Source organism: Sorex fumeus, unplaced genomic scaffold (assembly GCF_029834395.1).
Source record: "Sorex fumeus unplaced genomic scaffold, SorFum_2.1 ptg000054l, whole genome shotgun sequence".
Classification (NCBI taxonomy): domain Eukaryota; kingdom Metazoa; phylum Chordata; class Mammalia; order Eulipotyphla; family Soricidae; genus Sorex; species Sorex fumeus.
Window position 1 is genome coordinate 32,370,472 of NW_026606111.1, and position 14,636 is coordinate 32,385,107.

The 14,636-nt window shown below is 36.5% G+C and overlaps 1 protein-coding gene across 1 annotated transcript in view; it reads right to left on the reverse strand.

Annotated features, from left to right (window-relative positions):
- The window catches only part of HS3ST5 (heparan sulfate-glucosamine 3-sulfotransferase 5), a 319,163-nt gene that overhangs the window by 111,895 nt on the left and 192,632 nt on the right, over positions 1-14,636 (reverse strand). Inside the window, exon 3 of the mRNA XM_056125076.1 lies at positions 9,130-9,241. The gene's annotated coding sequence lies outside the window, so the exon portion shown is untranslated. The remainder of the gene's footprint in view (positions 1-9,129; positions 9,242-14,636) is intronic.

Below are 14,636 nucleotides of genomic sequence, written 5' to 3' on the forward strand. Positions count from 1 at the left end.
TACAACCATGTGAGTGAATCTCAAAAACATGTTCAAAAATTCATTGTGATTTTATTTATATAAACTTCAAAAAACAGCTTAACTAACTAGTGGTGCCATAAATCAGAGGATGGCTACTAAGACTGGGAGGTGTGGAGTCATATCTGGAAGAGAAAATAAACAGTGTTTGTGGACAGTCTGATGATTTTTATCTTTTGATTTGAGTTCTGGTTCACAGGAGTCCTTAATGTGTGATTTCCACTTAACTGTACAATAACTATATGTGCATTTTTTCCGTATTTATGCTATATTTCAATAAACTCTGCCTAATAGCCCCCATTTCAGTCTTGGCAGGAAGAGAACTTTTGGCACTCCCGTTATTAGACTGAGATATTAGCAAGAAAATTTGCTGCTTAGTGAAAAAATTTATGAAATGTTGTGAACCTCATTTCTGCTACAACTAACATTTATTTTAGTCATATCAACAAAAATAAATACTATGATACTGAAAATGTTTTCTAAAGAAAGAAATGTGCTTGATAAAAACAAAAACCAATATTTCCTTTGGCAAGCATTTGCTGGATTGGAGGTAACAAACGTAAAGCTTCCAAAGTGTTACTGAATTTGCTTACATGTTTAGTTTGTTCGAGATTCAGAATTTTGTGAAGTTGTACAGTTTAAAAATTATGGGGATATAAATAATTGTAACAAAAATAAAGACTGAATTTTTAAAATGTTGCTATGGATATAACTCAACAAAACAGTGTAGAGTAATTGGCATGTAATGAAATTCAAAATATTTGCAACAAAAACAGAGATACAGTTTGGAAACACTCTTTAGAATATTTATAACAAACCTTTGTCACACAGAGGTTTAGTGACTTAAAAAAAATACTTGGCTAACTGGAAATTACCTACAATTCTTTATTATTTTAATAGATATAGAAGGGAAAACAATGTCTGAAAAATTATTGTAATATTATTTACAAAATATCCAGAAGTGATAGATAACACACATTAATAATATTTATAAACGAATTTTGTTAAAGAAAAACTTGTGATTTATTAAACCTTAAGTAAGATATTTTTCCTGACTATATTTAGAAAACAAATTAAGACAGAATTATTGCTCTTCCTAAGAATGATCATATATTAAATTGCTGTCAAGAAAACCCTTGAAAACATTAGCTCTCAAGAAAAAACACAATTTATATTTTCTACTTTTAAGTAATATTTTCTTACGATGACTCAAAATCTGTCTAAACCATCATTAACATTTTAAAAGAAAATTCTCTACTTCTTACTAAACAGAAGTAAATAATACCTGACAACAGCATTAGGGAACATAAACATAAAATTACCTGTTATTAAAAACTGAGCACATTTTTCTCAAAGAAATATATTACTTAGATGTAAAGTAGTATATTTTCTATTCACACTAATGTTTTAACATTATGGTTCAATTTTCTAAAAAGCTGACATGGAAAATAATGTGTAATAAACTAATTTATCATAATGTGCAAAAGAAACTGCTGGAATAAATTGTAATAAGCTTTCAAAAACTAGCAGCTTTTAAAAGTATTAATTTCTACTCCAGATAATTGGAAAGGACACCTGGGTGGGTAGGCAATATTTTTTATGGGATTGCTCTGTCAGAAGCTCAGATTGTTTCTGGACTCAGCAATGATCATTTAGCACTAAATGACAGTGAATCTTGCAAATAGGTCTTCCTAGATGGTGTTTGCCATAAATTACCAAACTCTACTCCCCTCAAGGTCAGCCATATGAGAGGGCAGGTATCAAATGGCCTTCATGGAGACCTAGAGTGGTCCTTGGGTTTCTCATAAATGGACAATAGTTGTGTTGACTGCCATAAAATCAACTAAATGGACTGACAACATAAATTACCATCAAACTTTGACAACATCCTCTCTAGGAAACAGCTGAAGAATGCTTTTATACCAAAAAAAATGTAGAAAATGGATAATGATATGTTTTGCTCTATACTTGATCATAAATATTTTTAACAATGCTAAGTGGGGAATGAATTAATATTAGAAGCCACCGTATGTTTTACTTGATACACTAAAAACTGCATCTAAGTAATATTAATGTGACACCTGTTTTGAAGTAACTGGTATATATTTAAACACATACATACATATATACACATATATCATAATAATGCAATAAAGTGTGTGTGTTTTCTAGGAAATAAGGTTGCATTTTCCTGACACTGAATATTTCACTAAAATTTAACAATTAAAAAGAATATTGATGTCCTTCTGATCTTATTTTATACCTCCAGTGTACTGGGACCACAGGAAGACAGATTATTGAGCTCTCACACTACCTTGGATAAATCATCAATTCACACTCTCTATGCTTCAGTTTTCACCATTTGTAAAGTAAAATGATTATTATATAAAGACATATTGAAGACAACAGAATCAATCCTTGAGGAAAGCACCACATAAAACCCAAGTTACTAGCAACCCATGTCAATATGCTTGTGAAAATAATTAACTGTAAACAAGAGATTTCAAAAGTCAGTTTAGAAGAATACACACCAATGGCTAAGTTGATAAGCTGAAATTTTGATGGTAAAGTAAACATTATCATTTGGCTGAGTTTTCTTTTGTCATTAATTATGCTGTCAATTTGTACCTGCATTAGATGCTCTTGCTGTTATTATTATTATTTGTAATATTATTGCAATATAACGCCACAAGACTTTCCTTAGGAATTGTCATAATCAGTAGTTTTTATCTTTTATTTCTGTAAAAAAAACAGAAACTTACAGAAGATTTGCTAAAAGATGAGCTACATTGAGTAAAGGCAAGATCTTCCTTCAATCCGATGGCATCATAGTCCACAAATATTATATATAGTATCTAATGAACTCTATATATTTTGGTAAGCTATGCAAAGTTTCCAAACAGAACTGAATGTATTTTGCATCTTTCTTCCCTGTAGCTAGTCCATCACCAACTCTCCTGCCTGTCCTTTTTTGCAATGTATCTTGCGTTTCTTTCCTTTTTTTCTATTCCCATTATCACTTCTATTCAGCACCTCATCACCTGGGATCTGAATTACTGCAGTAGTTTCTTTGCTCTTATTCTGTTTCTGCCAATCCATCCTGATCAGTCCTGCCAAATTAATCTTTTTTAAAGCACAATTGTCATTACAGTGCTCAAATTTTTTCAACGATTCCCCATCACTTAGAGGCCAAAGGCTAGAGTCTTAGGCTCCAATCAAGCCCGTGGCTATCCAGCCTCCCCTCTTTTTCAGTATTGTGCTTTCTAGTTGCCCTACACAAACCTTCAGGACACTAAATTTATTTGCTGCCTGGCTACCTCCACTAGGAGTACCTCTCTGACCAGTGCCTTATTCTCTGCTTAGCCAGTTTTCTCCCTTCTGCAAGTTCCACACCTCTTTTTAAAATTACTTCCACCTCCAGTCAGCACCACTAGCCATGAAATTGGAGAACTCACGTTTTTGACAGAAACATGATTTATTTTACTGTTGTAATATCGCTTAAGTCAATTTTTGTTGTTTACTAATTACCATTTATTTTCTCCCTAATTTATTTATAAAGCTTTTCGAGAGAAGAGATGTTAATGTTTTTATTATCTGTCAATCTCCCTAGCATGACATTATGAAAATAGCTGGCAATCAATGGACACTTGTTTCATGAATGAATCACAATGCTGCTGTAGGCTTCCTGTAAGGTTAGGATGAAAGCTATCCAGTTGTATTCAAAATTTGTGGTATAGCTATTTTCTATGTGAAAATTTTCCTGACCTTAATAAATTTATTTTAATTTTTAAATTCTTAGTGAAATTGTAGATTATGAAATATATGCTGAGCACACAAAATTTATGACATTAATTTTTTTCTTTTTTTTTGGGTCACACCCAGCAATGCTCAGGGGTTACTCCTGGCTCTGCACTCAGGAATTACTCCTGGCGGTGCTGGGGGACCATATGGGATGCTGGGAATCGAACCTGGGTCAGCCGCATGCAAGGCAAACACCCTCCCTGCTGTGCTATGGCTCCAATGCCAATGACATTAAATTCTGACTTTTATGTAGTACTGGGTACTGTTAGAATAAATACAAACTAGTGCATATTCAAAATGAAAACTAAGTGATTTCTAAACAAAACTAAAATCATGAGAAGAATATATCCAGTGGAGAAAAAAGTATAAATACAAAGAAGTTAAAGGTTTTTATAAGTTAAAGGTATTTATAAGTCAGACATATTTTTAGCTTTTAGTGTTTTGTAGAAAGAACATGAACTTGGTAAAGATGAATTGGCAATATGGTTCTATTAATGGTTATAAGTAACTCAGTGTATTTGAAATTAAATATATCATAAGGTAAATGGGAACATAAATTTCTAGCTAATCAAATGAAATCTGGAAAAAATGAATTTTTCTAAGCTTTTTATTAGGATTCAGGATTTAAAGTCCCTAAGGCACCTAGCTTAATACGTTGGATGTTTATATAAGTGTTACTATCATTATTATTTTTAATTGAAACTTACTTTTTTCACTCATTACTTTTTGTCTATTATAGAGGCACTGGGTTTTCTTAAGACTGAAAGAGCATAAACACAGGAGTGTAAACCATCTGTGTTTGAATCATCATTTATTACTATAATGCTCTATCATTTACTACTTTAACTTATCTAAGCCCAAAGTGTATAGGAGTATACGGAGACCGGAAAATCTCCTTACAGGGACACTCTGAAAACAGAAAATTATTTACTTTAAAAAAGATTATTATGATTATCATCATCATCATTATTTATTATTATTATTATTGTCAATTTATTGAAGTCAGTCAGAAGGAAAGGATTAGATACAGAATGATTTCTCTCACCTGTGGGATTAAGATACACTGCAAGGTAAACAACAATGGGCCAAAGGCAACATGGATGTAACTGTTTTCTCAGGTACTCTCATTTCATGTGCTAAAGAACCTATGTTCATAAGAGATTTATAACAGGAAACATTTTTCATATTATATTTTATTACTTTACAGAAAACATAAACTTAAATTATATTGGTTAAGGATAACTTTAATTTTATGTATTTTTATAAATAATAGTCATATGGTGATTATATTCATTACAACTTGTAGACATACAGTTTATAAAATACCTTTGTTATATAGTACTATAACCAAAAGTTTTTCTCCAAAGTAGTCATCTGCTACTCTGCTGCTCCAATTATTATCCTTGCAACCCATTCTACCATCAAGATGCTTAGTAATTGATAATAATAATAAATTACAAAGCCAGGAGACTGTTGAAAGAAGTTGAATGTATTGTCATGGCCTATATTTTAAGAAATACTTGACAGTTGAAGTTGGCCTGATGAAATTGAGCAATTGATCACTGGTTCTCCATCTTTGCCTTAGACCCTCTAAAAAGGCTTTGACATAAGAATTTATGAAAGCAGCTTCTTAGCTTCTATTCACCTTCCTGAACATTGTTTGAAGTATTAGGAAAATTAGTTATTCTCATTCAGGATGTAAAGCAATTTTTAAAAATCTGGTAGGAGGTTTCTATCATTTATTAAATAATAGATTAGAAAAAAATGAGTGTAACTTTATTAAGTCTAAATTCATGCATTAAGACATATGCTGAGATTAATGCCATTATCTAAAATCAGAAGGAAGGCATGGAAATGGAAAGAATTTCTCAATTTTCTAAGTGTTCTTTACTATTATAGTAACTGCAGCACATATTTAATATTCACTGAATACATTTAGTTCCTTTCAGCAATTCAAGGTTAAAGCCAGACATCAGTCCCAACTTGAGGTACTATTACTATTCATGTAAAAAAGTTTTGAAGAGGCACTTTTAGAAGTGGTAGACTGGGTCCAAATAAGATTTGTAGGATATGTATACATACGCTGAGAAGAGCCAAATACTTTTAGAGCCATGTGTTTAAGGTCAGAATTACTTCAAACCTTTAAATGAGTACCTTGCCATGCAACTGTTAACTGACAAGATCTGTGGCTCTACATACAGCACTAATATAAAATAATCTGTGCTATGTGTGTCCAATCTTTGATTTAGAGATCATACTTACATTTTAAAACATGTTTATAATGTGACAGAACTAAATGGTATTGAATTAGCATGAGAACTAGAGCAATTTTTTTTAGAAATGTTTTTAGAATTCATGTTTTTAGAGTCATGCCATTTCTTTCTTTTTCTCCTTTGATTCCATTTATTACTCCACTTTACTTGTATTGAATACTAGAAATTCCAAACCATTTGGGCATTTCATGACCATTTCGGGGTTTATAGAATTTCTGATCATTTTAAAATTATTTTACAAATAAAGCACTTGTATCATAATAACATTATGTGACACGATGAAACTGTAGTGTGAAGAGATTATAGGATGTGTCTTGGTCACCTGAAGTTACATGACAGAGTCACTCAGAATCTGGCCCTCATTTCACTCCTATATCAATTTCATCACTGGCTCTGTACAGTAGGAAGGCAGGGTATATTTAATGCACCAGTTTAGGTAAAAGGTAAAGGCCCTCCCGTTGATCGTCGATTTGCTCGAGCGGGCCCAGTAACGTCTCCATTGGAGACTTTGTTGTTACTGTGTCTGGCATATTGAATACTCTCGGTAGCTTGCCGGGCTCTCTGAGAGGGGCGGAGGAATCGAACTCGGGTCGGCCATGTTGGCCGCTTGTAAGGCGAACGCCCTACCCGCTGTGCTATCGTTCCTAAGGAATGCACCAGTTTGGTGACAAAATTTTACTTAATTAAGGATTATCATCATCTACTTTATGTTAGCACTAAACAATACAGATGCACAAATGAGTACCAACAGTCAAGGTATTTTGACATTGACCAGAAAAGTCTTGCTGTTTTCCTAGAAAATAAAGAGATTTCAAGAAGGGCAAGTCTGCTAAATTTAACCAAGCTTTCTAAAAATTTGCCAAAGCAATTTTAAATTAAATACATTATTTAATGCCAATAATTTTACACTTTACTCAAATTTTATGAAACCCAAGTCCCATTATAAGTATTGATCTTCTACCTAACTTATAATATTATATGGAATGATGGAGACAATATGGAAAAGCCAACCTTATAAGATACCCAGGAATAAAATGTTAACAAACATGCTAAATGTTTCTGCTGTATTTCAAAGAGATCATTGAGAAAGTTCACTGAGATAGAACATTACTGCATAGATTATAATAGATGATTTTGGAGTGATATATATAAAAAATACAGTTATTTTTGTTTATCAACTCATTTAAACTTTATAAAAATTCAAGAAGATGAGTGTATTACTATTTCTAATCTAGGGATTAAGAAATTAAGTAACAGCTATAAAAACAATCTTGCTAATTTAACCCAGCTAGTGGTTGACTTCAGCTGCTGAGAGTCTGCTCAGGGCGGGGAGGAAACTCAACCCGTTCTCCTCCAAAAGGCCCCAGTGAGGACAGCCAGGCAGGGGAGCAGGAGACGATGCAGCTGAAGACCTTTGGAACCAGCCACAGCCATGCCTAAGACCACTCTGCATATGCTCAGATGAGCCTCACGTATTAAGGAATAGGCAGAAGAACCCAGGTGTGGGGGACCCGGGGCTGAGATCTCTAAGGCTGCTCGGGTTGGGACTGGGCCTCCTCCACCCAGATCCTCCATCTTCCAGTAGCTAGACATTACACCCACCAACTGCCCCTGGCACAATGTAATCCCATCAATGGCCAAGACCCAGAGACTATAAAACCAAGCTCCTGGAAGAGAACAATGCAAAGTCACCTGCTCCGGCGACTGGCTGTCCCCACCGGGGTCCCTTGGAGGGGGGCAAGTTGATTTCCCTCCTTGCCCCGAGCAGAGCCCCAGCAGCTAAAGACCTTCGAAACCCAGACACAGCATGCTTAAGAGACTTTCCACACGCTTGGACGAGCCTCACGCATGAAGGAACCAGCAGAGGAACCCAGGTGTGTGGGACCTGGGGCTGAGATCTCCAAGGCTGCTCGGATTGGGACTGGGCCTCCTCCACCCAGATCCCCTATGGTCTAGAAGGTAGGTGTTACACCCACCAACTGCTCCTGGGCTCTGTGTAATCCCATCCCAATGACCAAGACCCAAAGACTATAAAACCTAGCTCCCGGAAGTGTGCGGCTGCGTGATCTCTTATTGTCTAGTTCTTGTTCTTGGAGAACCAGGCAGGCTATGGAGAGTATCCTGCTCTCACGGCAGAGAGCTCCCTGTGGCATATTCAATATGCCAAAACCCAGTAACAATGATGGGTCTCATTCCCCTGAACCTGAAAGAGCCTCCAATGTGGCACTTGCTAAAATCTCAGGGCTATGACAAATGGAGATGTTACTGGTGCTGCTAGAGGACATTGATGAACAAAGGGATGACAGTGATACAGTGATACAATGGTTGTCTGAGAAGATACTCAAACATGCAGTATAGCTTCATATTCTTAACCACTTCACTCGATGGTCTCACTCCATTATAGCAGTACATTACAGACCCATTTCCTTTGTCCTGGCTTCTGGTATGCAAAACTGCCTTAGATCTTGCCTTTCCAGAAATAAACAGTTCCTCTGAGGACACAAGACATGTACACAGAAGATAAAAACTCATAACCCAAGATACCAAATGCTAGTGGAGAGATATAACCACTACTTCCCCAGAAGTCATGGAGAAAGAAAAGAATGGAGATAGAGAACCAGCAAGATTTTTCAAAATATGTAAAATTCAAATTAGATCCTGGTAGGAAAAGTGGGTTTAAATCAGTAAAAAGGCGCTGGGAAAGTTATTTCAGATGGCTGGGAAAGGACAAAGGCTTTCTGTGAGCAGGACATGAGGCTCAATTGGGAGAAAGATTTCCCTGGGAAAACCATGAGTAGAGTACAGGAGGGAATTTAAAGTCATGTTTGTAAAACATTTTAAAAGCCTGAGAGGCAAGAAGACCTCCTGCTGGACAGCTGCAGGGTAATTCTGTGTGTATGGGTGCATGTGTGGACATGCTTAGTTTGCAATCAATGCTTAAGAAGGCTGATGAGATCGGAGGTGTATAATGAGGGTGGGATTAGTGAAAATTAGATAATGGATTGCAAGAACACAGACGACTCTTCAGTTTACATACCTACATTCAGACACTTCCCAATTACTCCAGGGAGGATTATCTGCTTGCTGGATATTCCATGACCTTTCTCACCAACTCATTGTCCTTTTGACTTGTTCCCTCCTGTTAGAACCTGGGGATAGGGAAGGAGGCAAAGTTATTTATCACCCAGTCTCTCTCACTCTCTTTTTTTCCTATTCTTTAATAGTTTTGGTTAAACATTTGTATGGAAATTAAGAATATGGTAGAGGATCAAAATGTTTCTTTCTTTTTTTTTTTTGTAAACTGTGATTCTAATTCCTTTATTCAACTATTTTCTGATGGAGAACAGTGCTTATAATTAATTCTAAAAATCCTGAAATATGGAATTGTTAATTCCTTTGATCTGATAGGAGCCTATAAACAGAGGCTATTCACATGTGCTTTCAAACAATGCTCTTATGCCAGAACCTTGGTTCTAATCTGGCTGCTGAGGAATTTAGGTGAAAGCGGTTAAATATACTCTCCATTATTTTTAGGTTTGCTGCCACCTGTAACTGTCACTGTCCTCCCGTTGTTCATTGATTTGCTCGAGCGGGTCTAGTAATGTCTCCATTGTGAGACTTTGTTGTTACTGTGTTTGGCATATTGAATACGTCACGGGTAGCTTGCCAGGCTTTGCCAGGTGGGCGAGATACTCTCGGTAGCTTGCCGGGCTCTCTGAGAGGGTGGAGGAATTGAACTCAGGTTGGCCATGTTGGCTGCGTGCAAGGCAAACGCCCTACCCACTATGCTATTGCTCCAGTCCCTTGCTACCACCTAAATGTATTAGCCAGTTCTTCTGCTTCCTAAGGTAAATGTAGATTACTAGGAAATGAAAGCAATTTTATGGCTGCAGAGTATGTGTTTGACTTTAAAACTAAAGTGTCACATTATGAAGTTGAGAAAAAAGTTAAAATGAAACAGTGGAATGAAATAGATTTGCCATGTCAAAAATTCTTTTTCTTCTTTTTTTCTTTTTTCCTGTGGTGCCAAGGAATGAGTCTAGATTTCAAACATGTGACCTATTTCTGAGCCACATTCCTAGCTCAGGCACTTAAACAAAAATAAAACAACTCCAGGTGAGCTGTGGCAGCAGATTCCTCTCTTTCCCAGCTGGGTCCTAGAGGCCGCCACACTATAGCTCCACCATCTCAGCCGACCCACCACCACAACTCCTGAACTGACAGCTCCACTCCTCAGACCTCAATTGGCTCACACTTAAACCTCCTGTCACTGGGTGAAAAATGGGCAAGGAAGGAAAAGAGCGACAGAGTCAAAGCAACAGTGTCTCTCTGTAGTCAGAAAACTGGCTCTACTATTTGTGAGAACTTCTGGGCAATAAGGACTGCTGACTTCAAGACAAAACAAAACGATACAAAGTCTCTCGAATTGTTAGACAGAATTACTTTTAAAAGTTCCCAAATATATAGAAATAATTATAATTACGGATAGCTAAAGTGCTGATCTCAAGAGGATACTCAGCATTTCTTAGGCTACATTGCTTATCCCCTAAGGGCAACACCTGCAATTACTTCAGCTTTTACAGCAGAAGAAAAATGTGACAATCAGTATTTAGGTATTTAGTACAATGAACAAAACATGCTAACTTGCCTTCAAACTAGCTTTCTCAGTCAGTAAAGACATTGCTCTCTTTTAGATACTCATCATTTGTACTCCAGAACTCAAAAAAGCAACATATACCAGAAAAACAGCAGCTTCAAGGCTTTAAGGAGATTCACTTCAATTTTATTATTCTAATTATTCTAATTAACTAAGCAGTTATTCTAATCAACATAAAAGGTAAGATGCAGTCATAAATACTTCTAAGAGAGAATTAAGCTGAGCAATGTAATTATTCACTTATTAACACAGATTTATTACACCTACCATGTGTCAGGGTTAAATCAGTTAGATCAGACTATAAGAATCAGATAGTATTTATTTAAAAATATATCTAGGGGCTGGAGTGATAGCACAGCGGGTAGGGCATTTGCCTTGCACATGGTTGACCTGGGTTTGATTCCCAGCATCCCATATGGTCCCCTGAGCACTGCCAGGCGTAATTCCTGAGTGCAAAGTCAGGAGTAACCCCTAAGTATCGCTAGGTGTGACCCAAAAAGCAAAAAAATATATATATATCCAATTTATATGTACTAATTTTACTAATAATATATTTATATATCCTCACAATACAAAATTTCAAGTTTAGATCTATAGTTTACAAATGTGCTATCCAAAGAGTTATTTATTTCTCATTCTTATAATAGATTATTTTAATTAAAATAGTAAATCCAAAAATTACTTAAATTTTTCTTTATCAGAGCCTCTATAAAGAAAGTATAATTTAAAAATAAATAACATACCTATTTAGTAAATAAACAAATTAATTTCTATTACACTTAATAATGATTTATTTAGATGTTTATGATTAAATATAAATTGACTTGAAATGATTTTGCAGATAATAATTGCAGTTTTGTATCAAAGACAATGTAGAGTTTTATTCTTCCCTCTGATTTAATACTCAATTGACTACCAAGACCAAAGAAAAAAATTATCTTTTCTAGTTGTACTTTCAGAAAGATACATTTTGTCTTTCATTTATATAGATAAAAGAATACATTATAAGTGTGCTACAAGTGATTTCAGAATGATAAATCTCCAGTTACCAGTTCTACTTTTAATGATTAGTTTCCTGAGTCTTGAATTTAATTAAAACAATTATTTCAAATGCTTATATTTAATTTAAACATAATTAGCTAAACCTCAATTACTGACTTTCCAATTTTAAAATTAATTTACAAGATAGCTAAAAAGTGCTATGAAATTTTAATGTTGAAATAAATCAGAATCAATTTGCATCTTCTGTTAGTTTCAGTTTTGAACCCATAGATATGTATATCAGTTATGATGGCAGAACTCTGGAATGGCTGATAAGTAGCAGGGTCAAATGCTGACATGTCATTCATGTTCACTTCATGTTTGACATATACTTTTAACTTCCTAGGCTATCCTAGTCAAGGGTGTGATTGCTTTCAACTTTAAAGAGATCTATATTTTGTGAATTAATTCAAGCCCTAATTCTCTTAAGATAATTGGTTTTAGTATATGCTTTCTCTGTATAATAATTAATGTAATAAAACCTTGTATTCTTTCTGATAATGCAATCAGAAAGGTTTTTTGTTCTGTTTTTATTTTTTACACAGATATGCTCTGATTTTTCACTTCACTTCTATTTAAACATATGGCCTGCATACACAAGGACCAATATAGGTAATAGTGCAAAGTAGAAAAATTTTTTCCAAGTCTATGGGAGAATCTGAGGATAATCAAAAACTAATCACAATAGCTATCTGGAGTGGATTTATTGGTAGTGTGAATGGCCTTAAATTGTTGGTGTGGTTTGTGGATAAAGAAGCTGAGTTGTACATATTCCTTATTAATGATATTGTTATCTACTACTTATTGTCTAATATCTAATATGCACTGAACTAAATCCTTAATAAGATGCCATTATTAGGTCTATTACAGATGAACAAGTGGGCTTCAAGAAGTTAACATACTTTCCCAGACTTACATTATTAATAAGAGATGAACAAAGGACTTGAAGCCACATTCTAAAACTCCGCACCTTAGTGTCCCCAGCTTTCTATCAAGGTGTAAGGGAAGAATTTCCCACCTTAAGATCTTCATGGCCATTACCACTACCACTTGTATCACTTGACATTCCATTGCTCATCAATTTGCTCGAATGGGCACCAGTGACATCTCCATTTGTCCCTGTCACGTGCTAGTGTAGCCCAATGGTATCTGCTCGCTCCAGGAATACAAAGAGCCTCAAACTGTTCATTCAGGATTTTGATGAAGAAGTCTGACCATCTCATAGGTGGGCAGCCAGGCGTCCTATTGACGTCCCGTGGAATCCATTTAGTAACAGCTCTAGTCTAGCGGTCGTCTCTGAATGGCATTAAGTGTCTGGCCCATCTGATTTTTGATGCCTTGGCAAATGAGATGGCGTCCCTGATTCTTGATCATTGATGGAGGTCAGAACTCCAGATTCCTTCTCTCACTTGAGTGAAATGTGATATGCCAAGCATAGCTCTTTTGATTCCTCTTTGGGATACCCAAATAGTGTTCTCGTCCTGTTTTTGTATGGCCCAGGTCTCTGGGGTGTATGTTAGTGCAGGAAGAACGGTGGAGTCAAAGATGTGCCAGGAGCAGGAGGTTCTTTATCCTCTTGACAACTTCTTTTTTTATTTATTTATTTTTTTTATTTTTTTATCAGTTTATTTCTTTATTGAATCACTGTGGGAAAAGTTACAGAGCTTTCGGGTTTAGGTCTCAGTCATGTAAGTATCAAACACATTTCCCTTTACCAATACTTATTTTTAACCGTGAACCCCAATAGAACCCCACCTCCCACCCCTCCCAATTCCTGTGAGGCAGATGAGTTCTAGTTAATACTCTATCTACTTTGACTAGATACATTGTTTCGATAGAAGATGCACAATTATTGTTTAGAGTTTATGACCCCCCCCCAATCAGATATGCTGAAACAGTGTTGTGAAATGATTTGCTTTCTACAGCTTGGTTTAAGAATAAAATGATGTCGCGCAGCCGCGGTAGCGGCCGCGCAGTATTGGATTTCTGCTGTTTCACTTATTAACCCTGGAAGTATTTCTATTAAAAGTTAGATAGTTAAGAGATTGGTTTCTGTGCTCTGGAGTCGTGGCCGTGCCGGAGAGCTGCTCGTGGGGGGCAGCCGGTGACCTCGGTCGGGCGTGAAGGACGGCCCAGAACGCCCCCCTTCCCATGAGGCCCCCACTGCCCCCCGCCCCCGGCTCAGACCTGCTGTCCACAAGGCTCCCGTGTGGCCGCCATCTTTCTTTCCAGAGAGGAGCAGGCGAGCGGGACAACACCCTTTCCCCTCCGGGCAGGCTTGGTGGCGCCGTTTAACACATAGTCCATTTGCTTTGCTGCTCCAAGCGACTGGTTCTCTGTGCTAAGTCCTTGTGCCTCCGGGGCCATGGCCGTGCCGGAGAGTCGCTCGTGGGGGGCAGCCGGTGACCTCGGTCAGGCGTGAAGGACGGCCCAGAACTCTTGACAACTTCTTCGATGCTGTTGAAGGTGTTCCACGCCGCTCTCTTCCTCCTGCGCAGCTGAGGTGCCAGGTCATTTGTCATATTGAATTCTCGACCTAGCTACACATAACTGCTGCATTTGGAGATGTTTGTTCCGTTGAGAGCAAATGGAACGTCAGGAACTAGTCCTAACCACTACCACAGTGAAGGATTTTCCCCCTTGAAATAATGATGTAGGCTTATTGAAAGATGTCTATTAGTAGCTAAAATATTGAAAGAAAGTCTATAGTAGCTAAAATATTTTGTTCCCAATATTATTATCTTCATATTAGTATAGGTTTAAACATTTTTTCAAAATCTTGTTCTTTTAGGACAGAGCAGGAAAGAAATCAAGGGGTGAGAGCAAGAAGAGAAAGGGAAATCACC